This window comes from Vanellus vanellus, assembly GCF_965231255.1.
Source record: "Vanellus vanellus genome assembly, chromosome: 10".
NCBI lineage: Eukaryota > Metazoa > Chordata > Aves > Charadriiformes > Charadriidae > Vanellus > Vanellus vanellus.
The window spans coordinates 25,282,924-25,294,991 of NC_138915.1; positions in this window are offsets into that span (position 1 = coordinate 25,282,924).

Below are 12,068 nucleotides of genomic sequence, written 5' to 3' on the forward strand. Positions count from 1 at the left end.
CTGGAACGTAGGAGCTTGAACATAGGATTATCCTTGATGATTCAGGATAGCTGTGTGTCTGACCAGTCTGTCTTTCGAAGGAGGTCCTGGACCAGCTCCAGCCATGCTGTGCTGAGCAGAGCCCCTGGCAGCAGCCCCACAGCTCACTCCCAGTGTGCCTGAATGGAAAAGGTACCAAAGTTGCTCCAACACTTTCTGAAAAACTCTATAGTGTTACCCCACAAGCGCAAAGCGACGGCAAAGCCCGTGAAATGACACCGGTGCTTCCAGAAAATGTCAAGCTTCCTGCCCAAGGGTGACATGCCATGCGGTGGGGTCAGGGCCACGCGCTGAGCACCCGGTGCGCTGGGGTTGCCCCAGCGGTTCCTGAGCAGCTCCTGCAGTGCTGCCGCCGGTAGTGTTCTGGCGGCTGTAGTTGTTTAAAAAGCCGTTGTTGTTTCCGGCGTAATCTGACGGCAGTTTTCTCGGGCATTTGGGCCTCTTCTAATAAGTGTGCTGTGAGTACATCTGCAAGCATTCACCTGTCGAGGTCAAATGACTGGTGGTGCTCATCTGCCCCCGTGCTACTGCTGCTGCCTCCCGTGAATGCTCATGTGCCTGCGTGCCCCTGTACAGGCACAGATGCACGCGCGCAACACCTGATCCCGCATCCTAATTATTTTTCGCCCGGTTCTCTGAGTTGTTCTGCTTCCGGCTGATGAATGGGAAAGTGTAGTAGTGCTGTTTCATTTCACCAGCCTCTCAAGTGTGGAAATTATGGTAAATTTGAGAACAAGCCAGATTAGATTGATAGTTACACCTCCTCCTTTAATTAGCCAACCACAGGATCTGTGGAGGCAAAGGCCGGGGGGGTGTGTCGGTGTATATAACGTGTATTGTCTATGTGAAAGATTAATCAAAAGGAGTTGCTTGAGGTGGGAAGGCTTTTCCGGAGAGGTTCCACATGTTGTCAGGTAGTCCCTCTGAATGGCAGCTTCCGGTTCGGTCCCTTAGCTTTCGGAAGTGACATTTAGTCTGATATGTGCCAGCCGTGCAATCTACCTAGCCCCACAAAGTGCAAATATTAACATAAATGCATATTAAGATACTGTGTGTTAGCTCCTGAACTGAAATAGAGAGCGGGTGTTCCAGCGGAGGCAAGCAAATCGTGTTGATTTACAGTGGCTTGAGGATTTGGCCCATTACCGCTTCTTTATACACTTTTAAAAAGAAATGCCAACTCGATAGTTTAGGCTTTAACTGGAACATGGCAAGTAATTGTATGTTTTGGCGGACCCCTAGTAATGTTGCAGAATCTTTCTCAGAAGTTGTTCCATGGGATAGCCGATTCCTCAGGTAAGAGCTACTTGTTTGTTCAATCCTCCATCTTAGGCCTGCTCCTCAGGTGCATCCTCCTTCTCGCAGCGATTTCCTAGGAACAGATTTCGAAGAACAGCTCTGATCACAGAATCACAGATTGGTTAGGGTTGGAAAGGACCTCTGGAGATCATCCAGCCCAACCCCCCTGCCAGAGCAGGGTCACCTACAGCAGGTTGCACAGGATGACCTCCAGGCGGGTTTTGAATGTTTCTGGGGTCGGAGACTCTACCGCCTCCCTGGGCAGCCTGTTCCAGCGCTCTGCCACCCTCAAAGTAAAGAAGTTCCTCCTCATGCTTTGATAGAAGTTCCTAGGTTCCAGTTTGTACCCGTTACCTCTTGTCCTGGATCATCTTTGATGATCCAGGACAAGAGGTAACGGGCACCAATTGGAACGTAGGAACTTGAACTTGAACTGGAAGGTAGGAACTTGAACTTGAACATAGGATTATCCTTGATGATTCAGGATAGCTGTGTGTCTGACCAGTCTGTCTTTCGAAGGAGGTCCTGGGCCAGCTCCAGCCATGCTGTGCTGAGCAGAGCCCCTGGCAGCAGCCCCACAGCTCACTCCCAGTGTGCCTGAATGGAAAAGGTACCAAAGTTGCTCCAACACTTTCTGAAAAACTCTATAGTGTTACCCCACAAGCGCAAAGCGACGGCAAAGCCCGTGAAATGACACCGGTGCTTCCAGAAAATGTCAAGCTTCCTGCCCAAGGGTGACATGCCATGCGGTGGGGTCAGGGCCACGCGCTGAGCACCCGGTGCGCTGGGGTTGCCCCAGCGGTTCCTGAGCAGCTCCTGCAGTGCTGCCGCCGGTACCGTTCTGGCGGCTGTAGTTGTTTAAAAAGCCGTTGTTGTTTCCGGCGTAATCTGACGGCAGTTTTCTCGGGCATTTGGGCCTCTTCTAATAAGTGTGCTGTGAGTACATCTGCAAGCATTCACCTGTCGAGGTCAAATGACTGGTGGTGCTCATCTGCCCCCGTGCTACTGCTGCTGCCTCCTGTGAATGCTCATGTGCCTGCGTGCCCCTGTACAGGCACAGATGCACGCGCGCAACACCTGATCCCGCATCCTAATTATTTTTCGCCCGGTTCTCGGAGTTGTTCTGCTTCCGGCTGATGAATGGGAAAGTGTAGTAGTGCTGTTTCATTTCACCAGCCTCTCAAGTGTGGAAATTATGGTAAATTTGAGAACAAGCCAGATTAGATTGATAGTTACACCTCCTCCTTTAATTAGCCAACCACAGGATCTGTGGAGGCAAAGGCCGGGGGGGTGTGTCGGTGTATATAACGTGTATTGTCTATGTGAAAGATTAATCAAAAGGAGTTGCTTGAGGTGGGAAGGCTTTTCCGGAGAGGTTCCACATGTTGTCAGGTAGTCCCTCTGAATGGCAGCTTCCGGTTCGGTCCCTTAGCTTTCGGAAGTGACATTTAGTCTGATATGTGCCAGCCGTGCAATCTACCTAGCCCTGCAAAGTGCAAATATTAACCTAAATGCATATTAAGATACTGTGTGTTAGCTCCTGAACTGAAATAGAGAGCGGGTGTTCGAGCGGAGGCAAGCAAATCGTGTTGATTTACAGTGGCTTGAGGATTTGGCCCATTACCGCTTCTTTATACACTTTTAAAAAGAAATGCCAACTCGATAGTTTAGGCTTTAACTGGAACATGGCAAGTAGTTGTATGTTTTGGCGGACCCCTAGTAATGTTGCAGAATCTTTCTCAGAAGTTGTTCCATGGGATAGCCGATTCCTCAGGTAAGAGCTACTTGTTTGTTCAATCCTCCATCTTAGGCCTGCTCCTCAGGTGCATCCTCCTTCTCGCAGCGATTTCCTAGGAACAGATTTCGAAGAACAGCTCTGATCACAGAATCACAGATTAGTTAGGGTTGGAAAGGACCTCTGGAGATCATCCAGCCCAACCCCCCTGCCAGAGCAGGGTCACCTACAGCAGGTTGCACAGGATGACCTCCAGGCGGGTTTTGAATGTCTCTGGGGTGGGAGACTCTACCGCCTCCCTGGGCAGCCTGTTCCAGCGCTCTGCCACCCTCAAAGTAAAGAAGTTCCTCCTCATGCTTTGATAGAAGTTCCTAGGTTCCAGTTTGTACCCGTTACCTCTTGTCCTGGATCATCTTTGATGATCCAGGACAAGAGGTAACGGGCACCAATTGGAACGTAGGAACTTGAACTTGAACTGGAACGTAGGAGCTTGAACATAGGATTATCCTTGATGATTCAGGATAGCTGTGTGTCTGACCAGTCTGTCTTTCGAAGGAGGTCCTGGACCAGCTCCAGCCATGCTGTGCTGAGCAGAGCCCCTGGCAGCAGCCCCACACCTCACTCCCAGTGTGCCTGAATGGAAAAGGTACCAAAGTTGCTCCAACACTTTCTGAAAAACTCTATAGTGTTACCCCACAAGCGCAAAGCGACGGCAAAGCCCGTGAAATGACACCGGTGCTTCCAGAAAATGTCAAGCTTCCTGCCCAAGGGTGACATGCCATGCGGTGGGGTCAGGGCCACGCGCTGAGCACCCGGTGCGCTGGGGTTGCCCCAGCGGTTCCTGAGCAGCTCCTGCAGTGCTGCCGCCGGTAGTGTTCTGGCGGCTGTAGTTGTTTAAAAAGCCGTTGTTGTTTCCGGCGTAATCTGACGGCAGTTTTCTCGGGCATTTGGGCCTCTTCTAATAAGTGTGCTGTGAGTACATCTGCAAGCATTCACCTGTCGAGGTCAAATGACTGGTGGTGCTCATCTGCCCCCGTGCTACTGCTGCTGCCTCCCGTGAATGCTCATGTGCCTGCGTGCCCCTGTACAGGCACAGATGCACGCGCGCAACACCTGATCCCGCATCCTAATTATTTTTCGCCCAGTTCTCGGAGTTGTTCTGCTTCCGGCTGATGAATGGGAAAGTGTAGTAGTGCTGTTTCATTTCACCAGCCTCTCAAGTGTGGAAATTATGGTAAATTTGAGAACAAGCCAGATTAGATTGATAGTTACACCTCCTCCTTTAATTAGCCAACCACAGGATCTGTGGAGGCAAAGGCCGGGGGGGTGTGTCGGTGTATATAACGTGTATTGTCTATGTGAAAGATGAATCAAAAGGAGTTGCTTGAGGTGGGAAGGCTTTTCCGGAGAGGTTCCACATGTTGTCAGGTAGTCCCTCTGAATGGCAGCTTCCGGTTCGGTCCCTTAGCTTTCGGAAGTGACATTTAGTCTGATATGTGCCAGCCGTGCAATCTACCTAGCCCCACAAAGTGCAAATATTAACATAAATGCATATTAAGATACTGTGTGTTAGCTCCTGAACTGAAATAGAGAGCGGGTGTTCCAGCGGAGGCAAGCAAATCGTGTTGATTTACAGTGGCTTGCGGATTTGGCCCATTACCGCTTCTTTATACACTTTTAAAAAGAAATGCCAACTCGATAGTTTAGGCTTTAACTGGAACATGGCAAGTAATTGTATGTTTTGGCGGACCCCTAGTAATGTTGCAGAATCTTTCTCAGAAGTTGTTCCATGGGATAGCCGATTCCTCAGGTAAGAGCTACTTGTTTGTTCAATCCTCCATCTTAGGCCTGCTCCTCAGGTGCATCCTCCTTCTCGCAGCGATTTCCTAGGAACAGATTTCGAAGAACAGCTCTGATCACAGAATCACAGATTGGTTAGGGTTGGAAAGGACCTCTGGAGATCATCCAGCCCAACCCCCCTGCCAGAGCAGGGTCACCTACAGCAGGTTGCACAGGATGACCTCCAGGCGGGTTTTGAATGTTTCTGGGGTCGGAGACTCTACCGCCTCCCTGGGCAGCCTGTTCCAGCGCTCTGCCACCCTCAAAGTAAAGAAGTTCCTCCTCATGCTTTGATAGAAGTTCCTAGGTTCCAGTTTGTACCCGTTACCTCTTGTCCTGGATCATCTTTGATGATCCAGGACAAGAGGTAACGGGCACCAATTGGAACGTAGGAACTTGAACTTGAACTGGAAGGTAGGAACTTGAACTTGAACATAGGATTATCCTTGATGATTCAGGATAGCTGTGTGTCTGACCAGTCTGTCTTTCGAAGGAGGTCCTGGGCCAGCTCCAGCCATGCTGTGCTGAGCAGAGCCCCTGGCAGCAGCCCCACACCTCACTCCCAGTGTGCCTGAATGGAAAAGGTACCAAAGTTGCTCCAACACTTTCTGAAAAACTCTATAGTGTTACCCCACAAGCGCAAAGCGACGGCAAAGCCCGTGAAATGACACCGGTGCTTCCAGAAAATGTCAAGCTTCCTGCCCAAGGGTGACATGCCATGCGGTGGGGTCAGGGCCACGCGCTGAGCACCCGGTGCGCTGGGGTTGCCCCAGCGGTTCCTGAGCAGCTCCTGCAGTGCTGCCGCCGGTACCGTTCTGGCGGCTGTAGTTGTTTAAAAAGCCGTTGTTGTTTCCGGCGTAATCTGACGGCAGTTTTCTCGGGCATTTGGGCCTCTTCTAATAAGTGTGCTGTGAGTACATCTGCAAGCATTCACCTGTCGAGGTCAAATGACTGGTGGTGCTCATCTGCCCCCGTGCTACTGCTGCTGCCTCCCGTGAATGCTCATGTGCCTGCGTGCCCCTGTACAGGCACAGATGCACGCGCGCAACACCTGATCCCGCATCCTAATTATTTTTCGCCCGGTTCTCGGAGTTGTTCTGCTTCCGGCTGATGAATGGGAAAGTGTAGTAGTGCTGTTTCATTTCACCAGCCTCTCAAGTGTGGAAATTATGGTAAATTTGAGAACAAGCCAGATTAGATTAATAGTTACACCTCCTCCTTTAATTAGCCAACCACAGGATCTGTGGAGGCAAAGGCCAGGGGGGTGTGTCGGTGTATATAACGTGTATTGTCTATGTGAAAGATTAATCAAAAGGAGTTGCTTGAGGTGGGAAGGCTTTTCCGGAGAGGTTCCACATGTTGTCAGGTAGTCCCTCTGAATGGCAGCTTCCGGTTCGGTCCCTTAGTTTTCGGAAGTGACATTTAGTCTGATATGTGCCAGCCGTGCAATCTACCTAGCCCCGCAAAGTGCAAATATTAACCTAAATGCATATTAAGATAGTGTGTGTTAGCTCCTGAACTGAAATAGAGAGCGGGTGTTCCAGCGGAGGCAAGCAAATCGTGTTGATTTACAGTGGCTTGCGGATTTGGCCCATTACCGCTTCTTTATACACTTTTAAAAAGAAATGCCAACTCGATAGTTTAGGCTTTAACTGGAACATGGCAAGTAATTGTATGTTTTGGCGGACCCCTAGTAATGTTGCAGAATCTTTCTCAGAAGTTGTTCCATGGGATAGCCGATTCCTCAGGTAAGAGCTACTTGTTTGTTCAATCCTCCATCTTAGGCCTGCTCCTCAGGTGCATCCTCCTTCTCGCAGCGATTTCCTAGGAACAGATTTCGAAGAACAGCTCTGATCACAGAATCACAGATTGGTTAGGGTTGGAAAGGAGCTCTGGAGATCATCCAGCCCAACCCCCCTGCCAGAGCAGGGTCACCTACAGCAGGTTGCACAGGATGACCTCCAGGCGGGTTTTGAATGTCTCTGGGGTGGGAGACTCTACCGCCTCCCTGGGCAGCCTGTTCCAGCGCTCTGCCACCCTCAAAGTAAAGAAGTTCCTCCTCATGCTTTGATAGAAGTTCCTAGGTTCCAGTTTGTACCCGTTACCTCTTGTCCTGGATCATCTTTGATGATCCAGGACAAGAGGTAACGGGCACCAATTGGAACGTAGGAACTTGAACTTGAACTGGAACGTAGGAGCTTGAACTTGAACATAGGATTATCCTTGATGATTCAGGATAGCTGTGTGTCTGACCAGTCTGTCTTTCGAAGGAGGTCCTGGGCCAGCTCCAGCCATGCTGTGCTGAGCAGAGCCCCTGGCAGCAGCCCCACACCTCACTCCCAGTGTGCCTGAATGGAAAAGGTACCAAAGTTGCTCCAACACTTTCTGAAAAACTCTATAGTGTTACCCCACAAGCGCAAAGCGACGGCAAAGCCCGTGAAATGACACCGGTGCTTCCAGAAAATGTCAAGCTTCCTGCCCAAGGGTGACATGCCATGCGGTGGGGTCAGGGCCACGCGCTGAGCACCCGGTGCGCTGGGGTTGCCCCAGCGGTTCCTGAGCAGCTCCTGCAGTGCTGCCGCCGGTACCGTTCTGGCGGCTGTAGTTGTTTAAAAAGCCGTTGTTGTTTCCGGCGTAATCTGACGGCAGTTTTCTCGGGCATTTGGGCCTCTTCTAATAAGTGTGCTGTGAGTACATCTGCAAGCATTCACCTGTCGAGGTCAAATGACTGGTGGTGCTCATCTGCCCCCGTGCTACTGCTGCTGCCTCCCGTGAATGCTCATGTGCCTGCGTGCCCCTGTACAGGCACAGATGCACGCGCGCAACACCTGATCCCGCATCCTAATTATTTTTCGCCCGGTTCTCGGAGTTGTTCTGCTTCCGGCTGATGAATGGGAAAGTGTAGTAGTGCTGTTTCATTTCACCAGCCTCTCAAGTGTGGAAATTATGGTAAATTTGAGAACAAGCCAGATTAGATTAATAGTTACACCTCCTCCTTTAATTAGCCAACCACAGGATCTGTGGAGGCAAAGGCCGGGGGGGTGTCGGTGTATATAACGTGTATTGTCTATGTGAAAGATTAATCAAAAGGAGTTGCTTGAGGTGGGAAGGCTTTTCCGGAGAGGTTCCACATGTTGTCAGGTAGTCCCTCTGAATGGCAGCTTCCGGTTCGGTCCCTTAGCTTTCGGAAGTGACATTTAGTCTGATATGTGCCAGCCGTGCAATCTACCTAGCCCCGCAAAGTGCAAATATTAACATAAAGGCATATTAAGATACTGTGTGTTAGCTCCTGAACTGAAATAGAGAGCGGGTGTTCCAGCGGAGGCAAGCAAATCGTGTTGATTTACAGTGGCTTGAGGATTTGGCCCATTACCGCTTCTTTATACACTTTTAAAAAGAAATGCCAACTCGATAGTTTAGGCTTTAACTGGAACATGGCAAGTAATTGTATGTTTTGGCGGACCCCTAGTAATGTTGCAGAATCTTTCTCAGAAGTTGTTCCATGGGATAGCCGATTCCTCAGGTAAGAGCTACTTGTTTGTTCAATCCTCCATCTTAGGCCTGCTCCTCAGGTGCATCCTCCTTCTCGCAGCGATTTCCTAGGAACAGATTTCGAAGAACAGCTCTGATCACAGAATCACAGATTGGTTAGGGTTGGAAAGGAGCTCTGGAGATCATCCAGCCCAACCCCCCTGCCAGAGCAGGGTCACCTACAGCAGGTTGCACAGGATGACCTCCAGGCGGGTTTTGAATGTCTCTGGGGTCGGAGACTCTACCGCCTCCCCGGGCAGCCTGTTCCAGCGCTCTGCCACCCTCAAAGTAAAGAAGTTCCTCCTCATGCTTTGATAGAAGTTCCTACGTTCCAATTGGTGCCCGTTACCTCTTGTCCTGTATCATCAAAGATGATCCAGGACAAGAGGTAACGGGTACAAACTGGAACGTAGGAACTTGAACTTAAACTGGAAGGTAGGAACTTGAACTTGAACATAGGATTATCCTTGATGATTCAGGATAGCTGTGTGTCTGACCAGTCTGTCTTTCGAAGGAGGTCCTGGGCCAGCTCCAGCCATGCTGTGCTGAGCAGAGCCCCTGGCAGCAGCCCCACACCTCACTCCCAGTGTGCCTGAATGGAAAAGGTACCAAAGTTGCTCCAACACTTTGTGAAAAACTCTATAGTGTTACCCCACAAGCGCAAAGCGACGGCAAAGCCCGTGAAATGACACCGGTGCTTCCAGAAAATGTCAAGCTTCCTGCCCAAGGGTGACATGCCATGCGGTGGGGTCAGGGCCACGCGCTGAGCACCCGGTGCGCTGGGGTTTCCCCAGCGGTTCCTGAGCAGCTCCTGCAGTGCTGCCGCCGGTACCGTTCTGGCGGCTGTAGTTGTTTAAAAAGCCGTTCTTGTTTCCGGCGTAATCTGACGGCAGTTTTCTCGGGCATTTGGGCCTCTTCTAATAAGTGTGCTGTGAGTACATCTGCAAGCATTCACCTGTCGAGGTCAAATGACTGGTGGTGCTCATCTGCCCCCGTGCTACTGCTGCTGCCTCCCGTGAATGCTCATGTGCCTGCGTGCCCCTGTACAGGCACAGATGCACGCGCGCAACACCTGATCCCGCATCCTAATTATTTTTCGCCCGGTTCTCGGAGTTGTTCTGCTTCCGGCTGATGAATGGGAAAGTGTAGTAGTGCTGTTTCATTTCACCAGCCTCTCAAGTGTGGAAATTATGGTAAATTTGAGAACAAGCCAGATTAGATTAATAGTTACACCTCCTCCTTTAATTAGCCAACCACAGGATCTGTGGAGGCAAAGGCCGGGGGGGTGTGTCGGTGTATATAACGTGTATTGTCTATGTGAAAGATTAATCAAAAGGAGTTGCTTGAGGTGGGAAGGCTTTTCCGGAGAGGTTCCACATGTTGTCAGGTAGTCCCTCTGAATGGCAGCTTCCGGTTCGGTCCCTTAGCTTTCGGAAGTGACATTTAGTCTGATATGTGCCAGCCGTGCAATCTACCTAGCCCCGCAAAGTGCAAATATTAACATAAATGCATATTAAGATACTGTGTGTTAGCTCCTGAACTGAAATAGAGAGCGGGTGTTCCAGCGGAGGCAAGCAAATCGTGTTGATTTACAGTGGCTTGAGGATTTGGCCCATTACCGCTTCTTTATACACTTTTAAAAAGAAATGCCAACTCGATAGTTTAGGCTTTAACTGGAACATGGCAAGTAATTGTATGTTTTGGCGGACCCCTAGTAATGTTGCAGAATCTTTCTCAGAAGTTGTTCCATGGGATAGCCGATTCCTCAGGTAAGAGCTACTTGTTTGTTCAATCCTCCATCTTAGGCCTGCTCCTCAGGTGCATCCTCCTTCTCGCAGCGATTTCCTAGGAACAGATTTCGAAGAACAGCTCTGATCACAGAATCACAGATTGGTTAGGGTTGGAAAGGACCTCTGGAGATCATCCAGCCCAACCCCCCTGCCAGAGCAGGGTCACCTACAGCAGGTTGCACAGGATGACCTCCAGGCGGGTTTTGAATGTCTCTGGGGTGGGAGACTCTACCGCCTCCCTGGGCAGCCTGTTCCAGCGCTCTGCCACCCTCAAAGTAAAGAAGTTCCTCCTCATGCTTTGATAGAAGTTCCTACGTTCCAGTTTGTACCCGTTACATCTTGTCCTGGATCATCAAAAATCATCTTTGATGATCCAGGACAAGAGGTAACGGGCACCAATTGGAACGTAGGAACTTGAACTTGAACTGGAAGGTAGGAACTTGAACTTGAACATAGGATTATCCTTGATGATTCAGGATAGCTGTGTGTCTGACCAGTCTGTCTTTCGAAGGAGGTCCTGGGCCAGCTCCAGCCATGCTGTGCTGAGCAGAGCCCCTGGCAGCAGCCCCACAGCTCACTCCCAGTGTGCCTGAATGGAAAAGGTACCAAAGTTGCTCCAACACTTTCTGAAAAACTCTATAGTGTTACCCCACAAGCGCAAAGCGACGGCAAAGCCCGTGAAATGACACCGGTGCTTCCAGAAAACGTCAAGCTTCCTGCCCAAGGGTGACATGCCATGCGGTGGGGTCAGGGCCACGCGCTGAGCACCCGGTGCGCTGGGGTTGCCCCAGCGGTTCCTGAGCAGCTCCTGCAGTGCTGCCACCGGTACCGTTCTGGCGGCTATAGTTGTTTAAAAAGCCGTTGTTGTTTCCGGCGTAATCTGACGGCAGTTTTCTCGGGCATTTGGGCCTCTTCTAATAAGTGTGCTGTGAGTACATCTGCAAGCATTCACCTGTCGAGGTCAAATGACTGGTGGTGCTCATCTGCCCCCGTGCTACTGCTTCTGCCTCCCGTGAATGCTCATGTGCCTGCGTGCCCCTGTACAGGCACAGATGCACGCGCGCAACACCTGATCCCGCATCCTAATTATTTTTCGCCCGGTTCTCGGAGTTGTTCTGCTTCCGGCTGATGAATGGGAAAGTGTAGTAGTGCTGTTTCATTTCACCAGCCTCTCAAGTGTGGAAATTATGGTAAATTTGAGAACAAGCCAGATTAGATTAATAGTTACACCTCCTCCTTTAATTAGCCAACCACAGGATCTGTGGAGGCAAAGGCCGGGGGGGTGTGTCGGTGTATATAAGGTGTATTGTCTATGTGAAAGATTAATCAAAAGGAGTTGCTTGAGGTGGGAAGGCTTTTCCGGAGAGGTTCCACATGTTGTCAGGTAGTCCCTCTGAATGGCAGCTTCCGGTTCGGTCCCTTAGCTTTCGGAAGTGACATTTAGTCTGATATGTGCCAGCCGTGCAATCTACCTAGCCCCGCAAAGTGCAAATATTAACATAAATGCATATTAAGATACTGTGTGTTAGCTCCTGAACTGAAATAGAGAGCGGGTGTTCCAGCGGAGGCAAGCAAATCGTGTTGATTTACAGTGGCTTGAGGATTTGGCCCATTACCGCTTCTTTATACACTTTTAAAAAGAAATGCCAACTCGATAGTTTAGGCTTTAACTGGAACATGGCAAGTAATTGTATGTTTTGGCGGACCCCTAGTAATGTTGCAGAATCTTTCTCAGAAGTTGTTCCATGGGATAGCCGATTCCTCAGGTAAGAGCTACTTGTTTGTTCAATCCTCCATCTTAGGCCTGCTCCTCAGGTGCATCCTCCTTCTCGCAG